General features: G+C 36.1%; 1 protein-coding gene and 1 pseudogene across 2 annotated transcripts in view; both read left to right on the top strand.

The window, feature by feature from the left end:
* ARHGAP24 (Rho GTPase activating protein 24) overlaps positions 1-19,992 on the top strand; it is a 662,544-nt gene that overhangs the window by 168,398 nt on the left and 474,154 nt on the right. The window lies entirely within an intron of this gene.
* On the top strand, positions 2,667-8,091 carry LOC144616161 (V-type proton ATPase subunit E 1 pseudogene; annotated as a pseudogene).

The following is a 19,992-nucleotide window of genomic DNA, read 5'->3' on the forward strand; positions in this document are numbered from 1 at the left end:
GTGCTGACAGTGTGGAGCCTGCTTGGGATTCTCAATCTCTCTCTCTCTCTCTCTCTCTCTCTCCTCCCCCTCCCTCCCTCCCTCTCTTTCTGCCCCTCCCCTGCTCACTCGCTCTGTCTCAAAAATAAATAAACATTAAAAAAATTGAAGATATGAAAGGACATACATAATGGAGGACTAAATTGTAGATTCTAATTGTTTGGAAATTTGGGGGCAAAACCAAACAAATGTGAACTGAGGTTTTGTAAAGTGAAGGCTGTATAGTGAAGATGGGTCTTGATCTAGGATGGTCAGGTTTGCATGGCCCTGGGGAGGGAGCTCCCAGAGATTTGCACATTGACACAAGGGGCTTACTTTTGGGTCACTGATCACTTCCCTAAAGCTGTTTACTTGCCTTCCTACCTGAATGTGAACTTTTTGAGGACAACGATTCTGTTTATTTCGTCTTCTTCATTCCAAAGCCTTTGGTGCCTGGTGTGTGGTGGGTATTCAGTTATATTTATGGATTTCATCAATATCTGAATGAGTAAGTGAGAGCATTCTCATCCGAATAAAGAGAATAACCCAGGAAACAGTAATGGGCATGAGCATTATGAGATGTGGGTTATAGAAGACCTTTTATCATTTTACTTTCTGATCTAAAAAAATAGAAGTGTTTCCTAACTTTTTCTGAGGGTTGTTGGAGATCTTCACACATGAAGAGAAAGGACTTGATAAACTATAATGTACTATTAAATCCCAGACTTCACTATTATTCACCCAGGGACAGGTTCTTCTTCATCTTTGTAGTTGTCACCTTGTATAGAAATTGATATTCAATAACTGGTTGTTTAATAAAAGAGTCAAAGAATGAATGTCTTGCCACTTTCTTTATTTCTGTTTTCTACCTGCCTGAAAATGCAGGTAGCTTTCTTGTTAGAAAAGTGTCTAAATTCTGGTTAAACTTTGAAGAGAGCTTGGCATCTTTGCTTACGAATCAATTTCATGTGTGTGAGTCCATGAATTTTTTCATATCTCTTTTGTCTTTTCAGTACAATTAAAAAAAAACTTTTAAAATGTATTCTTTGGCCATTAGAATTGATTCAGATTTTGGAAGTTTCCAGGTATATGGCCTCAGGATTGAGTTTTCCACTCAATATATAGAAATATATTGAGATATAGAAAGCACATCTCAGTTAAAATATACCTTCACTTTGCTCATGTGATTCCTCCTATGTAAGGCAGTTAGGGAAGACATGAAATATCTTTCCTAAAATCCTGATTCAGATACACCCAACAACAATAATTTGGGGGCAACAAGGTCAAGATTATTATTAAAGAAAATACCGCATTAAAAATGCTAACTTCAAAAAAAGAATTTCCAACTTAAGAGAGATACGGGCAGAACTGAGTGGTTTATTCTGAAGGTTGCAGGAGTGGTCTTCCATTCTTAAATTACAGCTCTCAAAGAGTATTTCTCTGTGATGTATGCTTTCCATATCTTACAACTGCATTTGTCAATTTTACCTCAATAAAACTGGGGTTAAAAAAAAAAATAATGTTTCTCTTCCTGACTCATAAGCATTTGACCTAAGGCTAAAAAGGCTCAGAAATGTTTTGTCACCACCAGCCGAAATAGAAGCACAATGCAGATCCTATAGATAAAACTCCAACATCCTGTCTCCAAGCTCTGAGCATTCATTTCTCATAATATTCCTTCCTTCCATTCTCATTACTGTCACCCTTCCCCAGGCCCTCCACCTTCTGACACCTGGATTATTGCTGTTTTGTACAACCATTTAATTTATCTGCCTTTAGCTTTTGCTGCAATTAAATCCATCTTTCATATTGGTGCCAGTTCAGTAAACCACTGCTTTCTTCCTATCTTTCCTCTCTCTCCAAGTCTACACTGGCTACACTTCTTGCTGGGGTTTTCCAGTCATAATTGACCCAGTCAGCCTTCTTTCTCTGTGTCTTTCCACTGTCCTCCTCCCACATCCCAGTATTACTCCCTTTTCCAGTCCTTTCCCTGCCTGGAATTCCCTCCTCCCTCCTTGTGTGAGTCTGGTCAGCCCTGGGTCCTGTCCTGTCCTTCCATGAAACTTTTCCTCCAGTCTGTCCCTGCAAGGAGTGATCCCTCCATTGTCTTAAGTTTTAGAGAATTCTAGCTATACACTTAATTGTATCATTTATCAGATTCTACTTCCTAGTATTAGTTTTTATCTGTGTGTTTTAAATGGATATTGCTTAATTGGATTAAAAAACAAAGTATAAAAGGAATATCTAGATTATAAAAAAGACATATGCACACATTTAAAAACATATGGAATGTGTTATAGAGGACCTATTTATCAGTATATTAAATATAGAAACAGTTTCTAGCACTGAAAGTTGAAGCAGGACCTGAAGAAAACTTTCTCTTTGAGAAACTCTTTCTTTATCTAGGTATTTAGAAAGGCTCATCTACTCTAACCTGGTGGCATGTTTATTCTTAAAGCATAATAAAAATGTGCTTCAAGATCTGCAACTGTAATGCTGCTGAGTTTCCTTTTGCTTTTTCATGATACTTTTTCTGGTTTGAATTTGTTAAAGGATATTTACTTTGAACCCTGAGGCTTTTCATGTAATTTTTAATTATGTATATGTATATTTACATTTATAATACATAATAAATACATTTACAATTATATATTTATAAATTAAATATGATACATTAAAAATGCTACTTTTGTACTATGGGCTGTTGTAATTGTGCCTTTTACTGAGAAACCCCTGCTCCTAATAGATATAATACTCTAATAGCACAAATGTAGAATGGTGACAAGATGTGTCTCCATCTTTATGGCCCTTGATCTTTACTATCCAGAAATATTTTTCAAAGATCAAACCACAGCACACTTGGCTCTTGGCACTAGAAAACTTGGGCTTTGATGGTGATCAAGTATTGCATGTGATGTGGCGGCTCTTAAAAGGGACTCTTCAACAATGTGATGGGGATATACACTGCTCTTTTGTTTCAGAGAAATACTTTGCCAAGATTAAAAAAAAAAGACTTATAAGAGTAGGATTTTCGTCCTTTGGATTTTTGACTGGATACTTAACTTTATGAAAAAGTGCCATGGAATGTCTCATTTCATGTCGAAGCTGGCACTAGGACCCTGAAGAAATGTCTGCTATCAGGGCAATGAACAGACAAAATGTCACACCTTCACACAATTCAGAATATTTTTTCTCCCTTACTGTCCCTTCACCTCATCTCTTTTTTTCTCTCTGTATTTCTCTCTCTCTCCCTCCCGCCCCCTCTCTCTCCTTCCCCCTCAACGCCTCCTCCCCATTTCCTTGCAGGTTCTCCACCTGCTTCCCCTTGTATCTTCAGCCTCATTTTTCTTCTTCTGCTCACCCCGCCCTGCTTTTCCTTGTGTGCCCATCTCTTTCTCTAAGACTTGGAAGTCTCTAAGACTTCCAAGACAAGATATCCTCACTGTATCTTTCCTGTCTTTCCCCTGAGTCTGTATTCTCTCTCCTGGTTTTTTCCTCTGGAAGGCAAATCCGTGTCTGTGGTCTGGTAAATTGTTGGTTGCGTAGGATCATGTATTGTGTAAGCTTGTCTTGTTTGTCCTTTCTACTATTAGTCTGTTTCTTCCAGATGAGCTCTTAGAGTGTGGTAATTTAAATAAAATAGTTGAACAGCCACCCCACAAAATACAATAAATCCTTTTTTAAAGATGAAAATTGCTTCAGGATAGATGTTGACCATTCCTGTAATTTAAAAGGCTATTTTGCAAAATATTTAAAAATAACTACAAAAATTGTGTTTACAACAGCTGAGGCAAAGACTAGGAACTCTGGTTAAATATATATATGTATCTGTCTTATGTGGATCTTCATGTAATTAGAATTCATTAAAATTGAAAAATGATACCTATTTTATATATAATTGAATATTTCTTTTATCATCCAGGAAAGATTTCGTGCTGATGTGGTAATAAAACATGGCATGCTGAAGGCATTGGAATTAGGCATTATGTTAGTTTTCTAAAGCTGCTGTAACACAGTACCACAACTCAGGTAGTTTCAAAACCCAGAGATGTATTCTCTCATAGTTCTGAAGGCTGAAAGTCTGAAATCAAGATGTCAGCAGGGCCATGGTCCCTCTGAAACCTGTAGGGAAATCATACTGTGCATCTTCCTGCTTCTGGTGGTTTGCTGGCAATCTTCCTTGGTTTGTAGCTATATCACTCCAATCTCTGTCTTCATTGTCACTTGTGTTCTTGCTTCGTGTCTCTGTGTTCATGGCCATCCTCTCATAAGGACACATATTGGACTAGGGGCCACCCTACACCAGTGTGACCTCATCTTAACTAATTATATCTACAATAACTATATTTCCAAATAAAGTCATATTCCTAGGCAGTGGGGGTTAGGACTTCAAAATATCCTTTTGGGGCCCTTCTAATCTCTTCTCCAGCCAGTGGCTCTTCAGCCTAGCACTGCTTTTGCCATGGCCCTCAGTGATGTTGGTGTGCAAAAGCAGATTAAGCATATGATAGCTTTTATTGAACAAGAATCCAATGAGAAAGCAGAAGAAATAGATGCAAAGGCAGAGGAAGTGTTCAACATTGAGAAAGGTTGTCTTGTGCAAACCCAAAGACTGAAGATAATGGAATACTATGAGAAAAAAGAAAAGCAGATTGAGCAGGAGGAGAAAATTCAGATGTTTAATTTGATGAATCAAGCAAGACTCAAAGTCCTCAGAGCGAGAGAAGACCTTTTTACGGACCTACTACTAAATGAAGCAAAACAAAGACTCAGCAAAGTGGTAAAAGATACAACCAGGTACAAAGTGCTGCTGGATGGATTTGTCCTCCAGGGTTTGTGCCAATTGTTGGAGGCCAGAATGAGCATTGTTCATTGCAGGAAACAGGATTTCCCTCTGGTAAGGGCTGCAGTGCAAAAAGCGAATCCTATGTACAAAATTGCCACCAAAAAAGATGTTGATGTCCAAATTGGTCGGAACTACCTGCCTGAGGAAATAGCTGGCGGATTGAGATCTATAATAGGGATCATAAAATATGAGCTTCCAATCCCCTAGAAAGCCGGCTGGATCTCCTAGTCCCTCAGATGATGCCAGAAGGGGACGTTTATTTGGTGCAAATGCCAACAGGAAGTTTTTGGACTAAACCTTTGGGAGAGGTGGAGTTGATCCACTGCTCTCCTGCTATGATGTGGAAGTTCCTGATATTTGACGAAACAAGATACCTGTGTGGCTCCCTCTTCACTAATAGTATGTATTTATCAGTGGATACTTTTCTGTAGCTAATGCCCGTGGTGCAATTGTTAAGAATGAGAGAAAGTTTCACTTAATGTAGTCAGGAAACCTACTTCTAGCTTATCTAAAAGTAGCACAGCTGTCATTTACTTCTGTAGCATGAAGGTGAGGGTATCAGACGGTGGTTACAGGAGCTTCACTAAGTCTTCTGCTTTTCCTCTGGTTTCAGTTCTCTAGCCTAGAGAGTGAAGTGTGGTGTTCTCTAATATTAAGTCTCTCCTTTTAGGCTTAAAATGCCTAGAGTGCGGGCATGCATTCCTTCCAGCAGTAGTAGCTTCGCTGTTAACCTATTTGGGCCTAGAAGTATTCCTCATCTGTAAATGCGATATAAAATAGAAGTTATGAATATGTTTTATTTATTGAAACAAAAGATTTACATGGAAAAATATATCTTTTTGGGTAGGGACACAATTTAACCCATAATAGGCAGTCTGGGTTCTCGTCTCATTTCTCCACTAATTAACCACGTAACCTTTGGCAAATTACTTAGCCTCACTGGGCTTCAATTGTAACATGTAGATAGTTATAGTTCTATAGCATTGTGCTATAAGGATGAAATGAGATACTGCTTGGCAAAATGCCTGGCACATAGTAAGTACAAGTACATATTAGTCATTCTCCTAGTTATTGTTATTTAGGTTGTTATTTTTATTGCTATTGTAGTTGGAGATACTATAGCTTAGTACCTGACCCATTGTAGTTGCTCATTAAATGTTAAATTTCAGTCACTCAAGGCCATTATAACTTGTGTACTGTGGATGTTGAAAATGCTGTCAGAGAATACTCAACTATAGAGTGGTTGAAGTTACTATATTTTACTAAAGGTTTGACATCTGGATGCTAAAGGATTTTTTAATTTACCATGTCTTTCATAATTGTTTGGAAATGTAGGGGAGCCCTAGGATAATTTAGCAATGTAGGTCATGAATAATTAATTGAATTGAAGTTCAAGGAAACTGAGTCCTGATCAGCTTTCTCTATATCTTGTCATAATTTTTTTAAAAAAGAAAAAGGCTATTTAATTTATATGTAACAAATACAAAGCTAAGACTATTAGATATTATATGATAATGATGATCCATTTTTTGATCCAGAAGAAAGAGGGGCTGAGAAAGGTTAAATTATTTCCCATTGTCACAAGGAAGTGCAAATGAATTAGAGGCTAATTAAAATCAGTACTCCATCATCCAGTAATTCCACTACTGGGTGTTTACCCAGAGAAAAGAAAAACACTAATTTGAAAAGCTATGTGCACCCCGATGTTTATTGTAGCATTATTTACACTAACCAAGATATGGATGCAACCCAAGATGAATGCATAAAGATGTGGTATATATATACATATGTGTATGGATAGATAGATATATAGATATTGGAATATAACTCAATTATAAAAAAGAATGAGATCTTGCCATTTGGGACAATATGAATGCACCTAGAGAGTATAATGCTGAATGAATTAAGACAGTCAGAGAAACACAAATACCATGTAATTTTACTCATATGTGGAACTTAAGAAACAAAACAAATGTACAAAGAAAAAAAGAGACAAACAAAAAATCGTACTCTTAAATACAGAGAACAAACGAGTGGCTGCCAAAGGGAAGGTGAGCGGGGGGAGGGGTGAAATAGATAAAGGGGATTAAGAGTACACTTATCATGATGAACACAGTGTCATGTATAGAAATGTTGAATCATTACAGTAAAGCCTTGGTTTGCGAGCATAATTCGTTCCAGAAACATTCCCATAATCCAAAGCACTTGTGTATCAAAGCAAATTTCCCATAAGAAATAATGGAAACTCAAGTGTTTTGTTCCACAACCTAAAAATATTCCTATAAAAATGATTACAATACTGTAATATAATACAAAACAATAAAGAAAATATAAAATATAAAGACAAATAAACAAATCAACCTGCAGTTAATCTTTGAAAACTTTTGTGGCTGGTGTTTGGGAGACATGGGAGAGGAAAGGTGGGTTATTGTGTAGGATGACTTTCACTATCACTGACAGAATCACTGCTATCTATTGGCTCAATGGAATCTTTTTCTTTTCATGCAACTTTAACAAGGAACCTATCCAATGACCTAGAATGAAATAAAGCATTCCTTAGCTTACTCTTACATGGAAAAGCAAAAAACTGTCCATAGGTGCTTTGAAGGGACAAAAAATACACTAGTGCTAGTTGTGGGTACCTTCCAGCGTTCTGAAAAATCACTGGGATTTTTCTGCCAAACACTACTGCCTGGGACTAAACATCTGAGCATGGAGATGATCACCCACAATCCTGCATCGAGAGAGAGAGAGAGAGGGAGGGAGGGAGAGAGAGAGAAAAGAACAATTGTCTCAGTTGTGATCATGTGGCATTCAGTGTCATATGCTACATGTATTGCAAGACATCACTCTTCTTTTTATTTTATTTTTTAATTTATATCCAAATTAGCATATAGTGCAACAGTGATGTCAGGAGTAGATTCCTTAATGCCCCTTACCCATTTAGCCTATCCCCCATCCCAAAACCCCTCCAGTAACCCTGTGTTTGTTCTCCATACTTAAGAGTCTCTTATGTTTTGTCCCCCTCCCTGTTTTTATATTATTTTTGCTTCCCTTCCCTGATGTTCATCTGTTCTGGGTCTTAAAGTCCTCATATGAGTGAAGTCATATATTTGTCTTTCTCTGACTAATTTCGCTTAGCATAGTACCCTCTAGTTCCATCCACGTAGCTGCAAATGGCAAGATTTCATTCTTTTTCATTGCTGAGTAATACTCCATTGTGTGTATGTATGTATGTGTATATATATATATATATATATATATACACACACATGTATACATATACATATATACATATACATATATACTATACATATATACATATACATATATATACATATATACATATATATACATATACATATATACATATATACATATACATATACACACACACACACACACATACCACATCTTCTTTATCCATGCATCCATCGATGGACATTTGGGCTCTTTCCATACTTTGGCTATTGTTGATAGTGCTGCTATAAACATGGGGGTGCATGTTCCCCTTAGAAACAGCATGCTTGCATCCCTTGGATAAATACCTAGTAGTATAATTGCTGGGTAATAGGTAGTTCTATTTTTAATTTTTTGAGGAACCTCCATACTGTTTTCCAGAGTGGCTGCATCAGCTTGCATTCCCACCAGCAGTGCAAAAGAGATCCTCTTTCTCTGCATCCTCACCAACATCTGTTGTTGCCCAAGTTGTTAATGTTAGCCATTCTGACAGGTGTGAGATGGTATCCCATTGTGGTTTTGATTTGTATTTCCCTAATGATGAGTGATGCTGAGCATTTTTTCATGTGTCAGTTGGCCATCTGGATGACTTCTTTGGAGAAGTGTCCATTCATGTCTTTTGCCCATTTCTTCACTGGATTATTTGTTTTTTGGGTGTTGAGTTTGATAAGTTCTTTGTAGATTTTGGACACTAACCCTTTATCTGATATGTCATTTGCAAATATCTTCTCCCATTCTGTCAGTTGCCTTCTAGTTTTGCTGACTGTTTCCTTTGCTGTGCAGAAGCTTTTTATTTTGATGAGGTCCCAATAGTTCATTTTTGCTTTTGTTTCCCTTGCCTCCAGAGACGTGTTGAGTAAGAAGTTGCTGCGGCCAAGATCAAAGAGGTTTTGGCCTGCTTTCTCCTCGAGGATTTTGATGGCTTCCTGTCTTACATTTAGGTCTTTCATCCATTTTGAGTTTATTTTTGTGTATGGTGTAAGAAAGTGGTCCAGGATCATTCTTCTGCATGTTGCTGTCCAGTTTTCCCAGCACCACTTGCTGAAGAGACTGTCGTTATTCCATTGGATATTCTTTCCTGCTTTGTCAAAGGTTAGTTGGCCATACGTTTGTAGGTCCATTTCTGGGTTCTCTATTCTGTTCCATTGATCTGAGTGTTTGTTCTTGTGCCAGTACCAAACTGTCTTGATGATTACAGCTTTGTAGTATAGCTTTAAGTCTGGGATTGTGATGCCTCCTGCTTTGGTTTTCTTATTCAGGATTGCTTTGGCTATTTGGGTTTTTTCTGGTTCCATACAAATTTTAGGATTATTTTTTCTAGCTCTATGAAGAATGCTGGTGCTATTTTGATAGGGATTGCATTGAATATGTAGATTGCTTTGGGTAGTATTGACATTTTAACACTATTTGTTCTTCCTATCCAGGAGCATGGAATCTTTTTCCATTTTTTTTTTTTTTTTGTGTCTTCTTCAATTTCTTTCATAAGCTTTCTATAGTTTTCAGTGTATAGATTTTTCACCTCTTTGGTTAGATTTATTCCTAGGTATTTTATCGTTTTTGGTGCAATTGTAAATGGGATCGATTCCTTGATTTCTCTTTCTGTCACTTCATTGTTGGTGGAAAGGAATGCAACCGACTTCTGTGCGTTGATTTTATATCCTGCAACTTTGCTGAATTCATGAATCAGTTCTAGCAGGTTTTTTTGGTGGAAACTTTTGCATTTTCCATATACAGTACCATGTAAGACATTGCTCTTTTATAAAGTTAAAATTTATTAGAAATGTTTGCTTGTCTTGTGAAACACTTGCAGAGCAAGTTACTTGTAATCCAAGGTTTTACTGTATATTGTACTCCTGAAACTAATATAACATGGTATGTTAATTATAAATCAGTTAACAAAGGGTGGGAGAAATCAGTATGCTGTCAATTGTTCACACTCCAGAGGACAGAGTGCTGAAGGATTTGAGTGTATTCTCAGGTTAGGTGTATGAATCATCTCAACCAACTCATGGTTAGCTCTGGCTTACATTTCCTGCCCCTTAGATTAATTTGGCTTTGTCTCTGCTTTGTCAATCTTCAACACTTCTCTGTCACTCCTGCCTTTTACCTCCAGCTCTACAGGAGGTAGCAGATAATAGCTACTAGACCTTTACTTATTCATAGGAATATCTCAATCAAAAGGTGATTTTTCAGGGAATTTTCCATCTAACTCCAAAAGAGGTTGGGAAATAAATTTATTAGATTCTGTCAGTTCATAAGTGGCTGCCAAACCTCCAGTGGACAGCTTGAGTGAAGAGGAAGTGTATCAGAAGTGAAGAGGAATCAAGCATGATTGGCCACCAGAGGAGACATATATCTTTTCCCAGTTGCTGCCATGTCAGCCACGTGGGGATTCCTCCTTCAGTATTCATTTTGGCCACTGGGACTACTAATATGCCTTCACTGGTCAGCTAACCATAATTTTTAACCCACTTACAAAAGCAGTGCAAAATAATCATAGCACACCACATTTAAGAGAAACATTTTCTTTTGTTCAGTTTTTCAGTTCTCCTATCCAGCTGCCTAAATAAATACTCTCAGTTTAGAACTACTTCCTTTTTCTCTTTAGAGGTTTCTTGTAGTTTTTTCTTTAATTACTTGATTGCACATATATATATATATATATATATATATATATATATATATATATATCTGGTCTTTAGTCATGAATCTTTGCTGAAGACAGAAAACCAATTTGAAATAATTTTAACACAGAGAGGAATTTGTCAGCTCATATAAGCAAATGGTAGGAGGGGTTTGTGTGGAAGTAACATTAGGGCTGACTGGGTCTGGGGGTTGACTGCTGTCAGGATTCTTCACATTTATCTCTTTCATCTCAATGTGGTGGTTCTTTTCTCTGAGACTGTATTCTCCATCAGTAAGGGAACCTTCTGTAGGAAGACCTCATTCACATTCCTACAGCCTGACAAGGAGAAAAGAAGAGTTTTCTTCTCCTAGCACAAGCTTGGGCAATCTCAACAGACTCCGATTAGCTCAGTTCAGTAGAATATGTACATCCAACCGATTGGGACTCAGTCATCATCAGCTAACACCAGAGCCACGTGGCCAGGGGAAAATGTTTTGAAAGAATAGGTGATATTTGGGGTGCCTGGGTATCTCAGTCAATTAAGACTCCAACTCTTGACTTCAACTCAGGTCTTGATCTCAAGGTTTGTGAGCTTGAGACCCACATTGGGCTCTGCTTGGGATTATCTCTCTTTTTCAAATAAATAAATAAATGAAGTTAAAAAAAGAAAATATTAATTAAGAAAAGAATAGGTGATTTTTGGGTACTAAAATAATAAATGCCCAATGCATCTGAGATTGTGAAATGCTTTCTTTATCTATTGCTTTGGTTTTTTTTCCACAATTTTTTCCCCTTTTGGGATGGGTTCTCTTCTCCACTCTTCAGATTGCCTAATTCTGGTTTCTTTATAATTTTGGTATCTGCCTGAAAGGTTTGACCTGAGTCACAGTTGCAGTGTCCTCTCTTATTCTATTTGAGAGTTGTCATGACAGGGGTCCTAATGTGTGTATGTTGCTTTTACCTCCAATTTGTTCTCACATAAATGACCTGAATTCCTGTTTTCTGTCTGTGGAAATTAGGTTCTAGTCAGTCTTATTGAAAGTCTTTGTGGAGTGGTCCATTGTCATACAATTCCCACAACTTTTACTCTTTGATGATGCAAGTTCCTTCTTTCAGCATAATACTTCACACACAGTGTATCCCTTTTCTTTTCTAGTGTTAATTCTTGGTCACATTGCTCACCTTTTCCACATTCAGTAACTAATCATATCCCCAGCAGTTCTCTTATATAGGTAATCCATTTATTTTTTAATGAGTTTAAGAATGAGATATTTGGATTGCCTTTTGCAGCAATACATTAACTATCACATATAATTTTATCTACTGCTTTGCTTATGCAAAATGTCAGTCACAGTGAGTCTTAGATATTTACATAAATTGATTTATATTGTCTAAAATTCTCATGTCAGTAGCACTTTATTAAATATTTATGAGAGTCTGAAAATGCAAGATAAATTATGGAGTTAGATGGGTAACAAAGGTATTATAGTATTCTTTCCATATTCATAGAGGCTAATTTATAGAGGGCCATTCTAATAGACTGTTCTGCAGATATTTATTCAAATCACTAAATGCTCTCCTCTTTTCTAAGTTCCTTCACATCATCTTTCTCTAGTGAGAGAAGCAGCCTCATTCAGGTTCTTTGACCTTTTACTCCTCTCTCAAATGTCTTCTCATCTTCTTTCCCACAGGAGGATTTGTCCATGACACAAAACTATTTGTTGGCAGCTGCAGGAGAAATTGCCATCTATAGATGGGAGCAAGAAAAAAAGGGAGCTAGCACAAATGAATAGCATTGGGAAGGAAAACACATTAAAACTACAGATACAAAAGGGATTTAAAGTTTGTAGGAGAGTAGCATGTCCAGATGACAGTAATAACTTGAAGTTTTAGATGAAATAGATAATTTTCTAACAAAATATAAATTATTAACCTAGTCTCGAAAAATAGAAATCATGAATAAATCAGTAACCATGAAAGAAATAAAATTAATGGTAAAATGTCTTGCCCTTCTTCCACACCAATCTTCAAATAACAATCCCAGATATTTATAGGCATAATTTTAAAAACCTTTAAGAGCAGAAAATGCCTATCTTAGGCAAACTGGGTCAGACACTCAAAATGGGAAATCTAACTGAACCACTTTATGCAGCTTGTGTAACTTTGATGTTAAAAATGGATATAAGGATAAGAATAAGAAATAGTATAGTATATTTTCATGTATGACTATAAAAGCAAAAACCTTAATGTACCATTGACAAAATATTTTCAGCAGTGTATAAAAAACTACATGATAGCCAAGAGATTATCCAAATCCAAAAATGCAAAGATGGTTCAATTTCAGACACCTATAAAATTTAGGAGAAAATTTCATATGGTTTTCTCAACAGACAGAGAAAAAGCATTCGGTACAATTCAACACTCAATTATGATATAAACTCTTGGTAAACTAAGGATAGAGAAAATTTTCTACTATTTTGAAAAGAGATATCTATCAAAAACCTCCTACAAATGTTATTGTTATTTAGAAAAACTTACAAACATTCCTGTTCAAGTCAGCAACAGGATAAGAAATCCTGTGATTATTCCCATTATTCAGCTGGATGTCCTAGCCAAATTTAAAAGGCAAGAAAAATAAGACATGTAAGAACTTAAAAGAAAAAGAAAAAATTACAAATAATGAAACTGACTAAGTAGAAAATCCAAGAGAAGCATTAGATATATCATTAGAACAATTTAGACATGAATTTGGCATGTTCACCAGTTTCAAGATTAATATACATAAAATAGTAGCATTCCTGGAAATCAGCAATTAACTAACTAGAAAATGTCAGAGGAAAAAATACACTCCATTTATGATAGGCAAAATAGTGACCCCCCAATTGACTGTTCACCCTGAAACCTGTGAATACGTTACTTTAGCTGGAAAATGGGGAATTCAGTTTATAGGTGGAATTAGGTTTAAAATAAAGGGATTATCCTGGATTATCCAGAAGATTTCAATGTCATCACAAGTGTCTTTCAAATATGAAAGAAAGAGGGAGAGGAGTCAGTATCAGAGTGATGGAGAAAGACTCTGCCTGCCATTGTTGGCGTTCAAGATGGAAGGAGACTGCCAAAGAATGTTGGCAGCCTTTAGAAGATGGAATAGGTAATAAAGAGGATTCTTCCCTAGAGCTGCTCAGTGTGGGAAAAGATAGCTGGCCTTTTTGCTCCTGCTAAGGTTCCTGAATGAAGCTCCCTTCTCTTTTCCTTTCAATCTTCCACACTCAAAGACCTGGAGGGCTCAGACTTCTGGTCACTTCCCTACTTGGGCTCCTGGGTTTCTGAGAAATTAGGCTTATGTCGGGGAAACACACAGGGATTTCTTCTCAGATATCAGCCACTCACAGACCCAGTGACCCTTTGCATCAGGACCGGTAGAGAGAAAAACGTTAACAGTGAAGAGGAAGGAAGCTCTAATTAAACTTGTCTAAAGCTCTTGTCCAGTGACCTATTGACTACAAACTCAGACTGGCTCAGCTGACCCACTGGATCATGTGTTACCTCTGCATTAATAAAATATATGGAATTATTTTAAATTTGTGATAAAAGTGATAACTTTTGTGATTAATTTTTTTTATTTAAAAGTAATACAACCTCTCTCAGTTTGGGTGTTCCCAAAGCAGATCCTGAAACAAGGATTTGAGTGAAGATCATTTGTGGGGAAGTGATCCAAGGAAGCCTGTTGAAGAAGTGAAGCCAGACATGGGAGAAAGAAAAGGCAATGAAGGGTGCTTATGGAGAAGGTGATGGCTCTGAGCAGCTGGGTCTCAATCCTGCTGGGAATTCTCTGAGAGATGATGTATTCTTCAGAATTAACTCATGTAGGAAGCTTGAGCCTAGGCTTTATTATTCAGAACTTTTAGTCTGTACTGCATGGGTGAACCAAACATGCTCTTATGATCCAAAAAATCCTCAAAGCAGAGGAATTTTGCAATTCCTCCCCCCAAAATCTTTTTCTTTTAATGTTTATTTGTTTTTGAGAAAGACAGAGACAGAGAGTGAGTGGGGGAGTGGGAGGGGCAGAGAGAGAGGGAGACACAGAATCTGAAGCAAGCTCCAGGCTCTGAGCTGTCGGCACAGAGCCCAACATGGGTCTCAAACTCACAAACTGCAAGATCATGACCTGAGCCAAAGTCGGATGCTTAACTGACTGAGCCGTCCAGGCACCCTGTCTTCAAGTCTTTTTTACATGTATCTTAGTAAATCTTTTAACTCATTTTTTAAAGTTTATTTATTTGTTTTGAGAGAGAGGGAAGGAGAATGAGAGCACTAGCACAGAGTTGGGGGGCATCGAGAGAGGGAGAGAGAGAATCCCAAGCGGACTCCACACCATCAATGCCAAGCAGATGCAGGGTTGAGCCTGATGCAGGGCCATGCTTGATGTGGAACTCAAACTCACAAACTGCTAGATCATGACCTAAAGTCAGATGCTTAACTGACTGAGCCACTCAGGTACCCCTAATTTGAATTTGTCTTACTTTGAGAATTCCATCTTTTTTATTTTTGTGGGGCAGGAAATTTGTATACCTTTTTTGGGGGGTCAAATTTATATTTTTATGCATTTTTTTCTATTGGGATTTTGCTATTTTTATTTCTCAATTTCTAAGAGTTTTTACATATTAAAGTGACAAATTGAAGATTTATTCTTCATGATACACATTGCAAATGTCTTCTCTGTCATTAGTCTTTTGACTAATCAAAAAGTCATGCAAAAGTTTTTTCTTTAATTTTATATTATTTAATTTATCAAATGTTTATTGGATTTGAATTTTAAATTATAATTAGAAAGGCTTTCCATTTATCTACATTTTCTTCTAGTACTTGTATGTTTTTTTGTTTGTTTGTTTTTGTTTTTGTTTGTTTTAACATTTATATATCTAATTCATTTGGAGTTTATTGTGGTATATGGTGTGAGGTAGGATTCACTTTTATGTTTTTCCAAATAGCTATCCAATTTCCCCAACCTCAGTTTTAAAAAATCCGACCTTTTCCCCAGTGATTTCAGATGACACTTTTATCATGGTGCTTGGGTCCATTTCTGAGTTTTTTCTTTTTTTCTGTTAGTTTGTCAGTACAATATCTTATTGTTTTAAACAAAGAGAAGGCTTCAGAATATATTTAAACCTGTATATTTAGCATGTTTAGTTAATACACTACCATATAACTATAATAATTCAATAAAACATGATTTCCTTCACCTAGCCCTTATTTTTGGACAATTAGGATTTTCCTTCCAACTTTAACAACAAATATTACTATCACATTATCTTTGCCTATGTAGCATTTCCAAATATTATATGACGATGGACTTTTTAATGATTCCTTATGTTGATTTCTAAATTGCTCTTCAAAATAGAGTGTCCAATACATGGCTCTCACAAAATTAAAAACTTTTTACATTAAAAATATTTTTAAAAAGTTGTTACTTTAGTAGCCAAAGGCTAACTGATGTATATACTTTTTAGATCATTAAAAGGGTTATTTTCTCATATGTTCATTCACTAAGTATAATTTCTTCTTTGTGACTTGCTTTACACTGTTGCTTTTTATTTCATTGTCTTCTTGTTGATTTATATGAACTTGCATATAAAGATATTAATCCTTCATCAATCATGCTTACTGCAATGCTTACCCAGTTTATTAAATTTTTAATGTTATTTGCATTTTGTCAGGCTGATGTTTTATACTTCAGGTTGAAAAACTGATTCTTTACTTTTATTATTTCATTAGTCATTTCTAAAATAATTTCTCTTTTAGGAGTTGGTATGTGTTTATATTTCTCAATGAATACTTAATATTTATTGGAAATACAAGAACAAAGAACAATTCTAACTTGCCTGGTGATTTCCATCCCCAGACTCATAATGTAGATTTGAAGCAGTAAATTAGGAGGCAGAGTGATATTACAAACACAAACTCTGACAGCTTTAAGAAGTGGCTCTGATGAAAGGAGAAGAGACTTTCTAAAAATATCACGCAGAAATCCTAAAAATTATAGCAATTTAAGGCCATTGAAGGTAGAGCAAACAGACCTAGTAAAGTGCCCACTTAGCAAAGCACCCTAAACTGGTGTTCATAAAGTGATTGCAGAGTTATGAAAATAATAAATGATGTCCAGGTTATCATGGGGGAAGAATAAATAAATATACAAGATGTTATTAGAGACATTTCTAACTCAAATAATTTTTAAAAAGTGCTTAAAAAGTGTAAAATCCTTAGCCAACCAGAAAAATCGGCTGTGAAGAATGACTTTGTTCCCGGGGGTACCAGTTAGATGACATGTTATAACAATTATTTGTCACCTGGTTTATATGGCTTCCTAGATTTTAAACTCCTCAGGAATAATGATCATGATTTACTCTTCAATTCCCTTTAAGTGGCATGTATTAATAGGGACTAAATGCCAGCTGAGCGCCATTGTTCTATATTGTTCTATATACTTATTTTTTAACCCACTTATTATACCACTTTCCCAGGAAGGAAACAAAAACGTGGAGAAGTTACACTTTCTACTCAAGGTAGATTTTGAGTCCCCTACTGTCTGGCTGTCCCCACAGGGCTAATTCCTTTCTCACGACACTTGGCATGGTATCATACATAGACTTCCTTAATGTTTGCAAAGTAAATAAGAAAATTAATTATTTTAATTATGAATTATTGTGACAGGTTGGAAATGGGTGACATGGTTTATAATTTTGTTGGAGAAACAAGACACACATGAAACGACACCTCAATGAAATCATTATTTAAGTTCATCATTTTAGTTACCTTTCTTAGAGCAACTGAATCAGCCCAGAAGCCTTTACAAAGAAGAAATTAGTTTCTCCTAGGACCTGAATGTATTTGTTTTTGTAAGAATACAGTTCTCATCAGTTGACAACAGGATCAAAGCAATATATGGTCACATGTTGGATGCCTTCACCCTTCCCTCCACTGGGTTCTTCACTGGGACCGACAATCTTTTAGTCTTGTTGATTATAAAAGAGAAATGAGAGAATGTTTTTTTTTTTGTCTGTCTTCAAAGTCCTCCCTGTCTGTGGTTTGTTGTCAAATGTTCTCCTACATCATTTTCCACATTCCATCTTGCAAAAATGTTTTTGTGGAGATGATGACTTTTGCATGTCACTTTTATACCTTTTCTGTCCATCTAAATATTGACACCTTCCTCCCCGCCCCTGTCATTTTTAACAACTTTGGTGAGGTATGATATCATATTTTATGAGGATTTAAAAATATGCTTACTTAGTAAGATGTAGCTATTTGCACACTCTTCCTTTGTACTTGATGAATTATTGCTTCAAAAACATATTTGGCCTTTCTCATCATAAACCAGCCAAGCAAGACAGATAATGTATTAAAAAGAGGTTTAATTTCCACATTCAGTGTAGGAAAACATATACGATTTATGCAGTTTTGTGATGCAAAAGGTGAAAAGGTTGTCAGGGACTTCTCAAATGATTCATAACTCTGAAGGCCCAGGTGATGGAAGAAGGATATGGATAAGTCACTAGAGGCAATAATTTCTCAAATTACAATACCATTTTCTCAAGGAATACAGCAAATGCCAAAACTGATTACATTATCTACTTTGATTTCATTTTATATAAGAAACTCCTAATAGAGAGGGTGAGCATAGGTAATGTTCCCTTTGAGAAAGCCAATTCTGCCACAGTTTTCAATGTCTAATGTAGTACCAAGAACACAGTGGGTCCTCAATCAATAACAATTTGCAAATGCAGGCAATGATAAGGGGAAAGGAAATTTCCTATTTGTCCACATTCTGCCTTCTAATTTATACTAAAATACCTGTTGTCTTTTCTCTTACTTGTAAGGTATTTAACTCACTTAGGTCTCCTTTATCCATGTAGTGCCCAATTCTACCAGTGTTGATTCAGAGGATAATCAGTTGAACATGTAAAATGCTTGGTGCAGGAAATCTTGAAGCTGCAGAAATGAATGAGCATTAATTGGACTTGGCTGGGCAAATATGGGGAAAAGGAAATATTAGGCAAGGTTAATGATTTGGCCAATGAAGTTGGTGACAATATGTAGTATACTTAGGAAACACTCAGGTAGATGACAATTATTCAAGTAGAAAGTGTGTTGGAGGAGTAGGAAAAAAAAATAGAGGATAATTTGAAGGCATGAAAGTTTGCTGAGAAAAACTATACCAAATTATAGTTTAAATTTTATTTGGTTATAACATGCCTGCTTAAATGGTCTTTTTCCCAAGCCCTTTAACAATGGCCTCGATATGCTGACTCTCAAAGTATGTTCTTCTTAGTGATATTTCCAGTCTTTCGGTCACTCCTTCCCCCCTTTTAGCATCTCTCCCTACTGCTGATTCTAATATCCTCTCTATTCAGTTTATAAAACTAGTTGAGATTCATTCTAACTAATTGTTACCTGTTTAAAATGCTCTTAGGAGTACATATTTTTCATGAGTCCCACAAGAAACTCTGCAGAAACTGTCTCACTATGACCCATTTAAGAGCCTGATAGAATTATCATTTATTAGTGACCATCAAGGACACGAACCAAAGTTAATGGCAAGCTGCTATGTTAGGAACAAATACTTTGTATCAGAATGTCAGTGGAAAAACGAAAACTATCAAGTTATTTAGCTCTCCTTTCTTAAATCATTCAAATGTTTGGTTACTGAACTGTAGAATTTTCTGAGAAGTTTATAGAAAATAGGAAATGATATGTATCTTAGTGTATAACAGTGCTGGTGTTCAATTCAGTTTGTGTTTGGATTCTAGAAAAATATGCTTTGTGTCAATTGTTCTGGCAAGTATTCAATTAGAACTTCATAAAAAAAGGATATAAAAATTCTAGGCACCTGTTTTATTAGTACCTGAATATAGGGTAAGCCTGGAAAAGAAAAATAAGGTTCTTAATTGACCTTTGATTTTATTCAAGAGCATTGTGAAGATCTATATACTTCCAATGGCACATTAATAAAATAAACCTTATAAATTTAGTCTAGCTCAATCATACATCTCGGAATATTTGTTTTGTTTTTGTTTTTTGATTTAAGTGATAAACTCAATTGATGAAACATCAAAATAGCAAATACCTAGCTTACTGCAAATCATTGTTTTCACAACACACTCTCCAAAATATTGTATAAGTGTTGGTTTTGGTGTTAGAAGTAGCAGCAGCAGCAGCAGCAGCAGTGTGGTCGTGGTGATAATAGATATAGGCAATGTGTTGT

Source organism: Panthera onca, chromosome B1 (assembly GCF_046562875.1).
Source record: "Panthera onca isolate mPanOnc1 chromosome B1, mPanOnc1 haplotype 2, whole genome shotgun sequence".
Taxonomy (NCBI): Eukaryota; Metazoa; Chordata; class Mammalia; order Carnivora; family Felidae; genus Panthera; species Panthera onca.